We start from the raw sequence: 12,523 nt of genomic DNA on the forward strand, positions 1-12,523 counted from the left end.
CTAGTTGAAGCTCTCCGAAGAACCAAGAATCTCAGAGGCGGAAGGTGTCGCCGGCGAGAAAGAAATCGTCTCTCGATTGGGAAAGAGAGTCGGAGAGAACGATATTGATATTTGGGAATTTTTTGCCCTATTTTTATTCAATTAAGTGTCATATAATTTTTAAAATATTTTATTAACTATATTGTAAAGAAAAGAACAAAACAGTTGATTCACTAGGTATGACAAGGATTACTTCTATACGGACAAGGTTTGTGAATTTAGTTCTAAGAGGACAATACTTTAGCGATTTAGTTCCATATTGGCAAATTTTCCTTGTTTTAATCGACCGAATTTACTAGGATAGAAATGGCAAAACATTTAATGGATGACTAAAAACTATAATATATAGAACCTTATTCGAATATGTAAATAAATAACCTTATAAATCTTTCCTTACATGTATTACGACTTTTAATGTATTAAAAAAAACTTTTGCTGATTGTGTACTCAAACGTGTGAAATTAATAATGGAAATCAATAGTATATTCGTATTCGTATTGGAGGGGGTAATAACTTGGTGAAAGAGTATATCTGAATTTATTACATTGTATATATGACTTAGGGGGTGTTAGTGGGGATGAAATTTATAATGAGTCTAATTCTAGTGTTATTGGTTTATAGATTCTCATATTCTCATTAAAATCTATTGTTATTGGTTTGATGATTCTATATTTCTATACAAAATCATTTGTTATTTAAAAAGTTTAGATTTTAATGATTCTACAAATCTATTAAAGTAAGTGTTATTGGGAGTTGAATTCTTCTCATTTTAACTCACAAATTAAGATTTTGAGAAAACTACATGTTTACCTTGAATTCTTAGAATCATTACATTACTTTATTTTCATAGATTTTCACAATATACAAAATTCTCTAAATCTCTTTCCAAATTTAACAAATCTCTCAACTTTTAAAATCAACAAACTCTATAAAAATCTAAGTCCCACTAACACCCCCTTATAATAACTGCCTAAATCTTTATAAATTAACATATACTACTTGGGAGAGAAGTTGGTTGAGCTTAATATGGTCACATCAATACTATTAAAAGGGAAGAAGTCTTAAAAAGTCTACCTATAAAAGTTGTTTGGACCATTTCATTTAATTCATTATTTTTTTGGTCTTACTTTAAACTTAGACTAACAATATGTTACCATATATTTCTCTATAATAATTTATTCAATTCTTTTATTTATTCAAATATCACTCCTAAATCTTAATCATTACTATTATTATATTTACCATTTTGATTTTTAATCATAAAAGCATTGAAACTAATGTTTTATATTATCACTTTTATCATATAATATATGATTTAAAGCAAGAGAAATTACACCACATATATGTGTACATTCTAGCTTCCTCTTTCCTTTATAATAACGTAATCATATCATATATAAACTTTCCTACTAAAATCTCATATTATATACTAAACTTTCAACCGTCTATAGTTTGATAGATATTTTCATATTTAAAAATGAGTTTTCTAAAAATATTTCATCAATCATGTTTTTGTACAATAACATTAAAAATCTATATCAAAAGGTTGTTGGACCCGATATGGACGTAATAGGTCCACACCTGTTCAGATATTTAGGATCCTAAGAAAATTTGAAAAATATCTAAAAAATCTGAAAAATATCTAAAACACGAAAAGTACTTGAAACTCCAAACAAATACCCAAAAAATTCAAATACCTAAAAATTCATAATCTTATTCAAAATCTGTCACTGAACTGAAAATACCAAATTTTGTTTTTAATTTGAAAATTTACCTGAAATCAAAAACTTTAATCGTAAACAAAAAACCAAAAACAAATATCCATAATGCTGGAAACATATTCGAAATATCTAAATATGCCTAATAAACCCAACATATTTATGATCGGGTCTAGGGTAGGATCCTGACTCAAACAAAGACCTGCCGGTCTAATAAAAAACCCCAATAGATTATCTTTTCTGGACCTGAACTAAACCTATATTTCCAAGTCGGTTCGGTTTGTTTTTTGATCCGGATATAATTCTCATGGCTAAAAGAAATTTACGTAAATGTGTACATATAAAATATCAAATAAACTAATTCATAGATTATATAACTGTTAAAATTTATATTTTCGATATAATAAGACTTTGTATTATAATATAATAAAAAAAACCCGCGCTTTCCAAGCGCGGGTCAAAATCTAGTTAGATCTTATAAATTAACTATTTTTTGCAACTGTGTTTCTGTAAACCAAACCCCCTACGTTTTGTAAGGATTTTTATGGTTATTTTGTAAGCTAGTCAATCTAACAATTTTTCAAAATTTTCTCTTATTTTATAGACTTTTGTGAATCGGTTCTTTCAGCCCATTTTTTTTTCTGTAAATGGCCATATGACAATTTTTAATGATTAACTAAATGGGCCGCATATATGGTAGAATGTATTTTGGTTTTAAAATTGTTACATACCCAAATCAATATGAACCACCGTCACTTTCGTTTAAAACTTTGTTAAAATCAAATATAGGGCTGGGCAAAAAAAATCTGAATCCGGAAAACTGAATCAAATCTCAACCAAAAAATTATTGCTGAATCTGAACCGAAATTGGTTAGATATTCGAACAGATTCAAAATTTTGGTATCTAGAAAACCGAAACCAAACATGACCCAAACCAAAATATTTCAGGTATTCAAATATATATGAATTAGATTTATATACTTAAATATATTAATCATTTTTATGTTTAATATCTAAAAAATATCCAAAATATATAAGATGTTTTTAGGTTGTTCAAAATGCTTGGAAATATATATATATACTTAAAAATACTTGTCTAAAATAGCTAAACGATATCCAAAATACAAAAAATACTTGAAAATATCTATTGATTTCCTATCCAAATATTTAAGCCAAACCAATATTTATGTTAAGTTTAAGTATTTTGGCATACATTATTCAAATTTGTATGTTATATATTATATTATTTTTAGATTTTGAGAAATTTTAAGTATATATAAATTTTCATTTTTTTAATAATTTAAACGGATTATCCAAACCCGAACCAAACTCGAAGAATCCGACCTGAACCCAAAACGAAATTTATAAATACATGAATACGGCTAAAACCTTTAACCCCCAAAACCTGAAAGCCAAATATAACCAAAATGAACCCATGGTACCCAAATGCCCACCGATAATCGAATGTGAAAAATGGTTATCAATAACAAAATGTGTATTGTTTATAATAATAAAATCCAATACATTAAAAACAAAACTCATCCCGCGCAGGGCGCGAGTTATCACATAGTATATTAATAACAAAATGTGTATTGTTTATAATAATAAAATCCAATACATTAAAAACAAAACTCATCCCGCGCAGGGCGCGAGTTATCACATAGTACATCGTTCATGTACCACGGATGGAGAACCTACGGGCGGATAGCTTAGCACACAGTGCTAGGAAACAACCGTCTTTCGTCGTTCACATGGATGTGGAGTTACCGATTTGGTTTACAGAGTCAAGTTGAGTCTGTAAATAGTTTTTGCTGTCAAAAAAAAAAATGTTATGTTTGGTGTCTACTCTAGTGTATTTACGGGTTTAGGTACGTTATTAAACATTGTGGACATTATGGAGCGTAAATGGAGCCAAACTCATAGCTGAGCAAATGACGAAGTTATAAAGTTGATAACCAGAGGAAGTGTCGGTCGACACACATCTTTAGTGTCGATCGACAACCGATGCGAGAAGCTTCGCAAGTCAAGATCAAGATTTGAGCCCGAAAGTCTACATATTTACAAAAATGCCCATGACGAGTTTTTACCTAGAATATATATATGTTGTGCCATTGTTTACACAAAAACACACACAGACGAAAACTCATAATAGGTTTTTAGCTTAAGGTTTTGCTGAGAAGATCTAAGAACTTATTCAGCGTATTGTATTGGAACTTCAGTTTTTCTATCTCTATCTAATTATGAAATTCATTCAGTTTATCTTTATTTTTTGTTTGATTATGTCTGAGTATTTACCTTTTTAGACTTAGGGTTTATATAGTTATGAAGAATTATTGATATTAGAACGGATAAGGTGATAAATTGAAATCATTCACAGAGTTGGGACTTATTGCTTGCATTCTAGAGTAGCTAACTAGGATCATGATTCAGGAGTCGACAACTACGAGAGTAGGCTCATACCTGATAGTAATTCTGCCAAGCTAAGTTATTAGGCGCATGAGAGATCTGGTCTAGAAACCTAGTGAGCTTATCGATCCGATCATTAATGCTTGTCGGAAGAGCTTCGATCGACACCCTATAGGTGCATCAATCGATACCTGTTCTGTGTGACACACGAGAGTGTGGACATAGAATTCCAACACGTAGACTCGCAGTGAGAGATGGAAAATCTTATATTAGTATTCAAGTTTTAGGATTGATTATCACATGCGCTTAGCAACTATATCATAATTTGGATTACTTACCCTGAAAGTCTAGCTTTCGTTCTATCCGTGAAAACACATTCCATCTATCCTATTTACTGCTTATTTAATATTTACGGTCATAATATTTATTTTTCTAGCTTGATCTTACTATTCATCTGGTTTATTGTGTGCCCACGCTTACTGTGGATTCGATCATTAAGTACTATAATTGATCTCTTATTTGAGAGAGTAAAATCACTCTCAGGAATCGTATCAGGGATTACAAGAGCTTGTGTATAAATCAGTTGTCATGCACTGTTGCGAGCGCGACCTTCTCTGTCTCTTAAGACCCCATTCTCATCAATACTCAGTATAAGTACCCTGACCTTCTCTGTCCTCATGCATATGGTGTCGACCGACACTTGATGAGTAGTGTCATTCGATACATGGTTTACAATGTCGATCGACGCTGCTTGGAGTTTGTCGGTCGATACTTCATAGATTTACGAATCATGCGTTGATCAGTAGGTTCCTTCCTTGAAGAACCCAAAAGCCTCGCTTTATTATTGTTCCTGGTACTGATATGTATGTCCTTGAAACACAAGTAAAAAAAATTAGTAGCTAAAAAAAACCTAGACAAAATCCTACACCTAGTCTAATGGTGATCAGATTCCTCAGCAACGGTGCCAAATTTGATGTGCTCAAATTACCCCAAGGGCAACAATGTCAAATAAGAGAACAATTGTAGTACTTGAGGATTGTATCCACAGAGACTCGATATCTCACACAAAAGAATTGAGTTTCAGAACAAGCTAGGTCAAATAGTTTAAAGCGATAAATATATAAGCAGTAAAGTAAATAACAGAGTTGTGTGTTTGTGATGGAAGGAGGGTGCTAGACTTAGAGTTTCATTCATGTATCAGAAGTATAATCGATAGATGATAAGGGTTGATCATAGAACTCAAATTCAATAAGCAAGTAATTCAGCTTTCGCATGCAATTACTAATGAGATGACTAAGTCTTTGTTCTAGCTCTCGCATGTGAACAAGGAATGAATGTCGATCGATACTATTGATTAGGTATCGATCGATACTTCAATAGACAAGCATTAAAAACCTAATTGATATGTTCACTAGATGTCTAGACCAGCTCTCACATGTATCAAACAACCTAGCTCAGCAGAATTATATTCATGTAATGAAGCTATTACTGCAATTGTCAATACTCCTAAGTTCAGGGTTCTAGTTGGCTACTGTAGAGCACAAGCAGTCAGCTCAATTCTGTGAAAGATCCTAATAAATCATCCTACCAGTTCTATATTCAGAAAAATATCAAAACCCTAGAAAATCCCTAAACCTAACAGGAGAGCTGTCCAAACATGATATTTATCACATAAATCATAGACGAATAGCTATAATAAAAATAAAGAAAAGAACCAAATAAGTTTCAAGAGGACTCTGAAGGAGTTCCTAGATTACCTCCTAACGTAAGAGAAAACCTACAACAATCTATATTATAATGATTGAGTTTTTGCTCTCTCCTCAGCACGCCACGTCAGCGTTTTGTGGACCTCACTTAAAAAAAGTGTGAAAAAGTGTTAAACACATGGCTCGAATCTGGGTTATTGAGATATAAACACCAACATTTATACCACTAAACTAAATGATACTTTGTACATTGATGGCCGAAACTTATATATTTATGAAGGCCGGAAACCCTTGCTTCTTCGCCTTTCTCTGTGGGCCGGGCCTACAAGTGTATTATGAGTTTCATTTTTAAATGAGATTCATCACGTTATATGAAAAAAGCAACAATTATAGTTTTTCCATTCTGTAAATTGTTTTCGTTTAACATGAGTTAGGGTTCTTTTCATCATTGTCTCAGACAAGTATGAGTTACAGAGTTACACCGTGTGTTTGTTCGTAATCTATTTTTTTCACCGGTGAACTCTTCATCTCCCCATCTAAAATCGCTTGATCATAAATGTTCCTGATTTGTAGCCCTTACGTAAACCCTATATATATAATTCTAATTTTTGATGAACCCAATCTTCATCTCCACAAAACTCATTGGTTCCTCTTAGCTTTAACCATCTTCTAGAAAATGTCTCTCTCTGTCTTTTCAGTTCCTTAAACCGGCGTCCCCGGCGTCCGTCACTCAACCTTTGCGTCCCTCCGTCTTGGTCGTAGTAGTCAGAGCATAGCCTCTAACATCCCCGCTTCTTGGATTCCCTGAATTTCAAGAAAGACAGTGAGTTCATAGGAATCACAGTTCTCTTCCTTGATAAGGTAAGTTAATCATCGATTTATAACACTTATTTAATATAATTGTTTTAATTGATTTCCTGATTCTTTGATGAATAATATTATTTGCAGATTCTGTGATTCATGGGTTTATTCCCGCCGGACGTGCTAATCATTACATGCCATCTTTGAAAGTTGGTTTCATTGTGAAAGTCGATCGTTTTGAGGTTGCTAGGTGCTCAAGCATGTACAAAATAACTAATCATCCATTCCTCATTCGTTTCATGTCACCAAATATTTTTGATGAAGTCATCACAGATGCTCCTAAGATCAATCTCCAGTCAAAAATAAACTGTTCGACAATTTCCAAGTGATTGCGAACACAAACCTAGAACTCTCAGGTATATTATCATATTGCATTTGGGTTTATATTATTTTTTGATATCATAACTGATATTTAATCTTGCAGATGTGGTTGGGCAAATCCGTTATGTCCTCTGACCTTACCAAAGAAACAACTCGAGTCGTTATTCGTCTTCTTATTGATCCGTAAGAAACAATCAACACACAATTCCCTTTATATTATTATCTATATTGTGCTAACATCAATAATCAAAAATATTTCTTACCCAAAATCTGTGATCGTCTATTTATCTCCCTTACTTATCAAACTAATTTTACACAAACTTTTATTTTACAGCTTAGAAGAAAACACAACAACCCAAACAATCAAAACACCAAAAACTAGAATTCCAAAAAAAGACGAATCATTAATGATCACCTCTCTTTTTTTGTCTAAGCTTAGAAATAAACTTCAAAACAAATATACCAAACCAATCACCTCAACTAAAACTCAACGACACATACATCAAGTCAGCTAAACAAATACAAATTACATGGCCAACTATTTAACAATTTAAAAACTTACTTTCGCAACAAAAAAGACGAAGACGACAACCAAGATCAGTGAAATTACTTAAACAAAAAAATCAGAGTAAGTTACGAACTCTGATAAATGCAACTAACATTGATTTTTTTTACATATTACCCATCAAATTAAAGAGAAACAAACACAACCACACCAGAAGATACAAGAGACTATCCCGAGAGACACAAAGGAGGCAAGAACATCTCCACCTGCTCAACATGCCAGTGCTATTGTCTTCTTATGAGAAATACATAAATTCGTTAAAAACCCATTAAGACCCAAATACTCAGAACTGTCACTCATTTTATAGTTATTTCTACAAGTCATCATGTATTTGTTTTAAAAGTCCGGTAAGAGAAACAAGGTTAAAAATAAAAAAGAAACGTACAACAAACATAATAAAGATAATGAAAATTATTACTTATAAGACACAACTTACACAACTAAATTGGAGAAAAAATATCCAGAAACAAAAGGTACTCTCAACAATTTTAATATAATTTATGTACTCTCAACAGTACAAGAAACAAATTAAAAAGACAAAAAAACAATAACTCTCAGTGACAAAGCAAACGACACCACAAACTATATCAATCACATTACTAACACAGTTTAATCCTTCATAAGTGGAGAACAATGCATACACAGTTCATCATCACAACTCTAACCTTATAACAATAACAAAACTTGAAAAACAACTCAAAACGCAATATTCACAACTATAATAACCCTAGCAAATATTGAGATGAAACAAAAACTATGTCGATAAACCCCGCGCTTGCACAGGGGCAATGCTCCTAGTAGAACATAATACATAAATAGGATTTAGAGACGGCCAAGGGCAATCTTGTAATATGTGGTGACTTCTAGGCTTAAGTCGGTCATAGAATATACTTGCCCGTCTTCTGGCATCAGTGTCAAGCAACACCAAGAGTGGTGTCGATCGACGCTCCTTCTAATCCTCGAAAGCTTCCTCTCCCGAGGCAGACATGCCAACCTTCAGTAGAATGAGCATAACTTTAGATATAACCGCCATATAAACCTCAAAACGGTGGCATTGGAAAGCTAACTCAAAGTTCTATCTTGTGTTAAACAATGAGCTCAATCCCACAGTAGAAATTTCTCTATCCAGAGCTAAACTTATGACACATCTGTGCAGTTCTGCACCTCAATATGCTCCAGAATCACTAAGTTCTACAAAACATACATGAATCTGAAAACACTGTAAAAAACTCTAATCACATATAATAAATTAAATAAAAGAACATATACCATGGTATAAATGTGGTAAAATCCATGGTATATCAACAAGCAGGTGAGTCACCGTTAAGCTGGTGAAGCAGAAGAACATGGCTAGCAACCGTCCAGCTTCCAATAAACCTTTTTGAGCAAGTTTAACCGATAAAACTGAAACGTCCTACTAAATGTTGTAATCAACTCAACTAAAAAACTAGTGTCAATTCCTGAAATTATGATTTTGACATTCAATCTGATCCAACGCAAACGGTCTTGACTTCAACAATTCCCGACATATGCTCAGAATGTCCTATCTATCATTTCGCACAATTCATGTCATTCCTAATTATTCTTCATTATAATTGGGCTGCGTCAAGGTTTTCTCAACCTTAATAATCCAAAACAATAGTTATGGATGCATTTTGACCATTGTAGGGAGCTTGGTCACTTTACTAGCCAAACCGAGTAAGGCGCCTTAACCATATATAATTTTCCATAGCCAGACCTTTATCCTTAGGGCATATAAATTTCCTCAACCTTTAATAGCCTTCAAGTGTTACTAAAAATATTACTCTTTCTTTGTGTGTTTCTCTGTTACTGGTTAAACCAGTTCTTTTGAGGCCACATGTCAGTCTTTCATATGGGTTATTACAAGGATGGTATGAAAAATGTTGTTGTTACATGAGTTTCATAGTTTAGACATGTAATAAAACTCAATGGTGAATCCATAGTGAAGTACTGCAAGAGTTACTTATACCACAACGAAAATGGGACATGGTAATTATGGACCTTGCCAAAGACATGGAGGTCAACTTTTGTTGTGTGCATTTCAGATTGAATGGAGGAGAATTTGCCAAAACTAACCCACACCTTGATTTTAACCTCAAACCTATACCCAAACTTGAATCAAATGCAAAACTATCCTAAAAGCCTTGTGAAATTACAGCTCAGTCTCTTGTAAGTCATCTGAGTCGTCTAGACGACTTCAAAGTAAGTCTTCTGGTGTAGCTGATCTTAAAAATAATTTTTAAAATTCTTAAAAAATATTTTGATAAGAGAAAAAATAAAAAATCATGTAATTATAAGCAATTTTAAGTGATATAAATTAAAATATAACAAAATTGAATTATTTTCAACATAGATGACTGTAGGTAGTGAATCATGGTATTTTTTGATCTAGGGTTTGGAAACATATGTTGTATTATTGTATGTATTCTTAGGGTTAGATTTTGGAAAGCTTGAATGTTTTTTTTGATAAATTAAAATTTTACCTATATGTATTTATTTTTGTGTATAGTAAACACTTTTGAAGTTTAATTTGATTTAATGAAGTGTTTATTTAGTGAAGAAATTAAAACAGACGACTTACAAGTAAGTCGTCCAAATATTCCCGCTTAAAATTAAAAAAAAATATGTTCCCGCTTAAATAATTTAAACCAAATGACTTACTTGTAAGTCGTCTGAGAAGTCTTCTATTTTAGTTTCCTGCTAAAAATATTTTAATTTCTCACTAAAAATATTTTAATTTCCCACTAAAAATATTAAAGCCTTCTGGATAAAAAATATTTAACCTAATTAGATTTTTTTGTCTCCCTATAATAAGAAAAATTTACACATTCTCTCTCCTCCTCTCAAATGGCTGCAACAAAAATGTAATGGTCATAATTCTAAAACTCTTTAACCTCTCTCTAATATATATATATATATATATATATATATATATATATATATATATATATATATATATATATATATATATATATATATATATATATATATCTATCTAAAATTAATCAAATGTTACTCATCTTCCACTCATTGAAAGATATATATATATTAATTTTAGATATGTATTTTTGTGTGTCTAATAAAGGTAGATTTATATAATCTTATACTCATTTTCTCTGTTTTTAACCTATTTGAACGTTTTTTGATATGCAGGTTTTTCAGATCTTGATTTGATATGCAGGTTTTTCAGATATAGAAGACTTTTAGGACGACTTACCTGTTAGTCGTCTAAAGTATAATGTACTAGATGACTCCCAGAAAGTCTTCTAGACGACTTACTTGTAAGTCATCTGGACTTCGTGGAAGTCGTTTGGACTTCCTGGAAGTCTTCTGACGAAGTCTCCGTTTTATAATAGATCTAAGCGTTTTGGTAAGTTTTTATGTCTGATTTTTCTTCACTTGGTAACTTCTTATTGTATAAAGTTCTTACTTTTTTCCCAAACTAAAACTCTCCAAACTCACTCTAATCTCTTTGACTTGAAAACACCGAACTTTATATGAATTTTTCAGTTTTGTCTCATGTCTTTCTTACTAATCTATCTTTTTTGCAGGTTTTTAATCAGATGGTACTCATCTTCCACTCATTTAAAGGTAGATCTATTAATTCTAGATATGTATTTTGTGTGTTCTATAAAGGTAGATTTATCTAATCTTCCACTCATTTTCTCTGTTTTTAACCCATTTGAACGTTTTTTTATATGCAGGTTTTTCAGATCTGGATTTGATATGCAGGTTTTTTAGATCTGGAAGATTTCTGGGACGACTTACCTGTTAGTCGTCTAAAATATAATGCACTAGACGACTTCCAGGAAGTCTTCTAGACGACTTACTTGACTTTCAAGTAAGTCGTCTGGACTTCCTGGAAGTCGTCTGGACTTCCTGGAAGTCGTCTGGACTTCCTGGAAGTCGTCTGGACTTCCTGGACGTCGTCTGGACTTTCTGGAAGTCTTATGATGAAGTCTCCCTTTCATAATAGAAATGAGCGTTTTGGTAAGCTTTTATGTGATTTTTCTTTATTTGGTAACTTCTTATTGTATAAAGTTCTTACTTTTTTCCCAAAGTAAAACTCTTCAAACCCAATCTAATCTCTTTGACTTGAAAACACCAAACTTTATATGAATTTTTTCAGTTTTGTCTCATGTATTTCATACTAATCTATCTTTTTTTTTTGCAGGTTTTTAATCAGATGGTACTCATCTTCCACTCATTTAAAGGTAGGTCTATTAATTTTAGATATGTATTTTTGTGTGTTCTATAAAGGTAGATATATCTAATCTTCCACTCATTTGAACGTTTTTTGATATGAAGATTTTTTAGATCTCGATTTGATATGCAGGTTTTTCTGATTTGGAAGTCTTCTGGGACGACTTACCTGTTAGTCGTCTAAAATATAATGCGCTAGACGACTTCCAGGAAGTATTCTAGACGACTTCCAAAAAGTCTTTCAGACGACTTCCAGGACAACTTACTTGTAAGTCGTCCAGAAAACTTGAAGTGGAGTCCAAGCTTGTCTTTGTAGAGGTATGATCTATAATAGTTTTGTTTGTGGTATGTTTTGTGATTTACTTGTCTACTTTTTTAGTTGTAATTTTTTTGTAACATCAGTAATAATGTTTCCCAAGATCTAATACATGTGCTAACAATGTGTTTACATATTTACAAATCAATGAAATAATAGACTTCAATAGCCTTTTTCTTATCTTTGGATCTCTCATATGCAATAATAAACTTCAATGGCCTTTTTCTCATCTTTATAAACAAGAATGTTGGTAACTTCATATTGATACAATATTTAAGAAGCATTTTAACCCTTCTTCCAACTCATAACAATAATTATCATTAGTATCTATAGCAATAATACTTAAGAGATGGAAACAAACAATAGT

The sequence above is a fragment of the Brassica rapa genome, chromosome A04, assembly GCF_000309985.2.
Source record: "Brassica rapa cultivar Chiifu-401-42 chromosome A04, CAAS_Brap_v3.01, whole genome shotgun sequence".
In the NCBI taxonomy this organism is placed as follows: domain Eukaryota; kingdom Viridiplantae; phylum Streptophyta; class Magnoliopsida; order Brassicales; family Brassicaceae; genus Brassica; species Brassica rapa.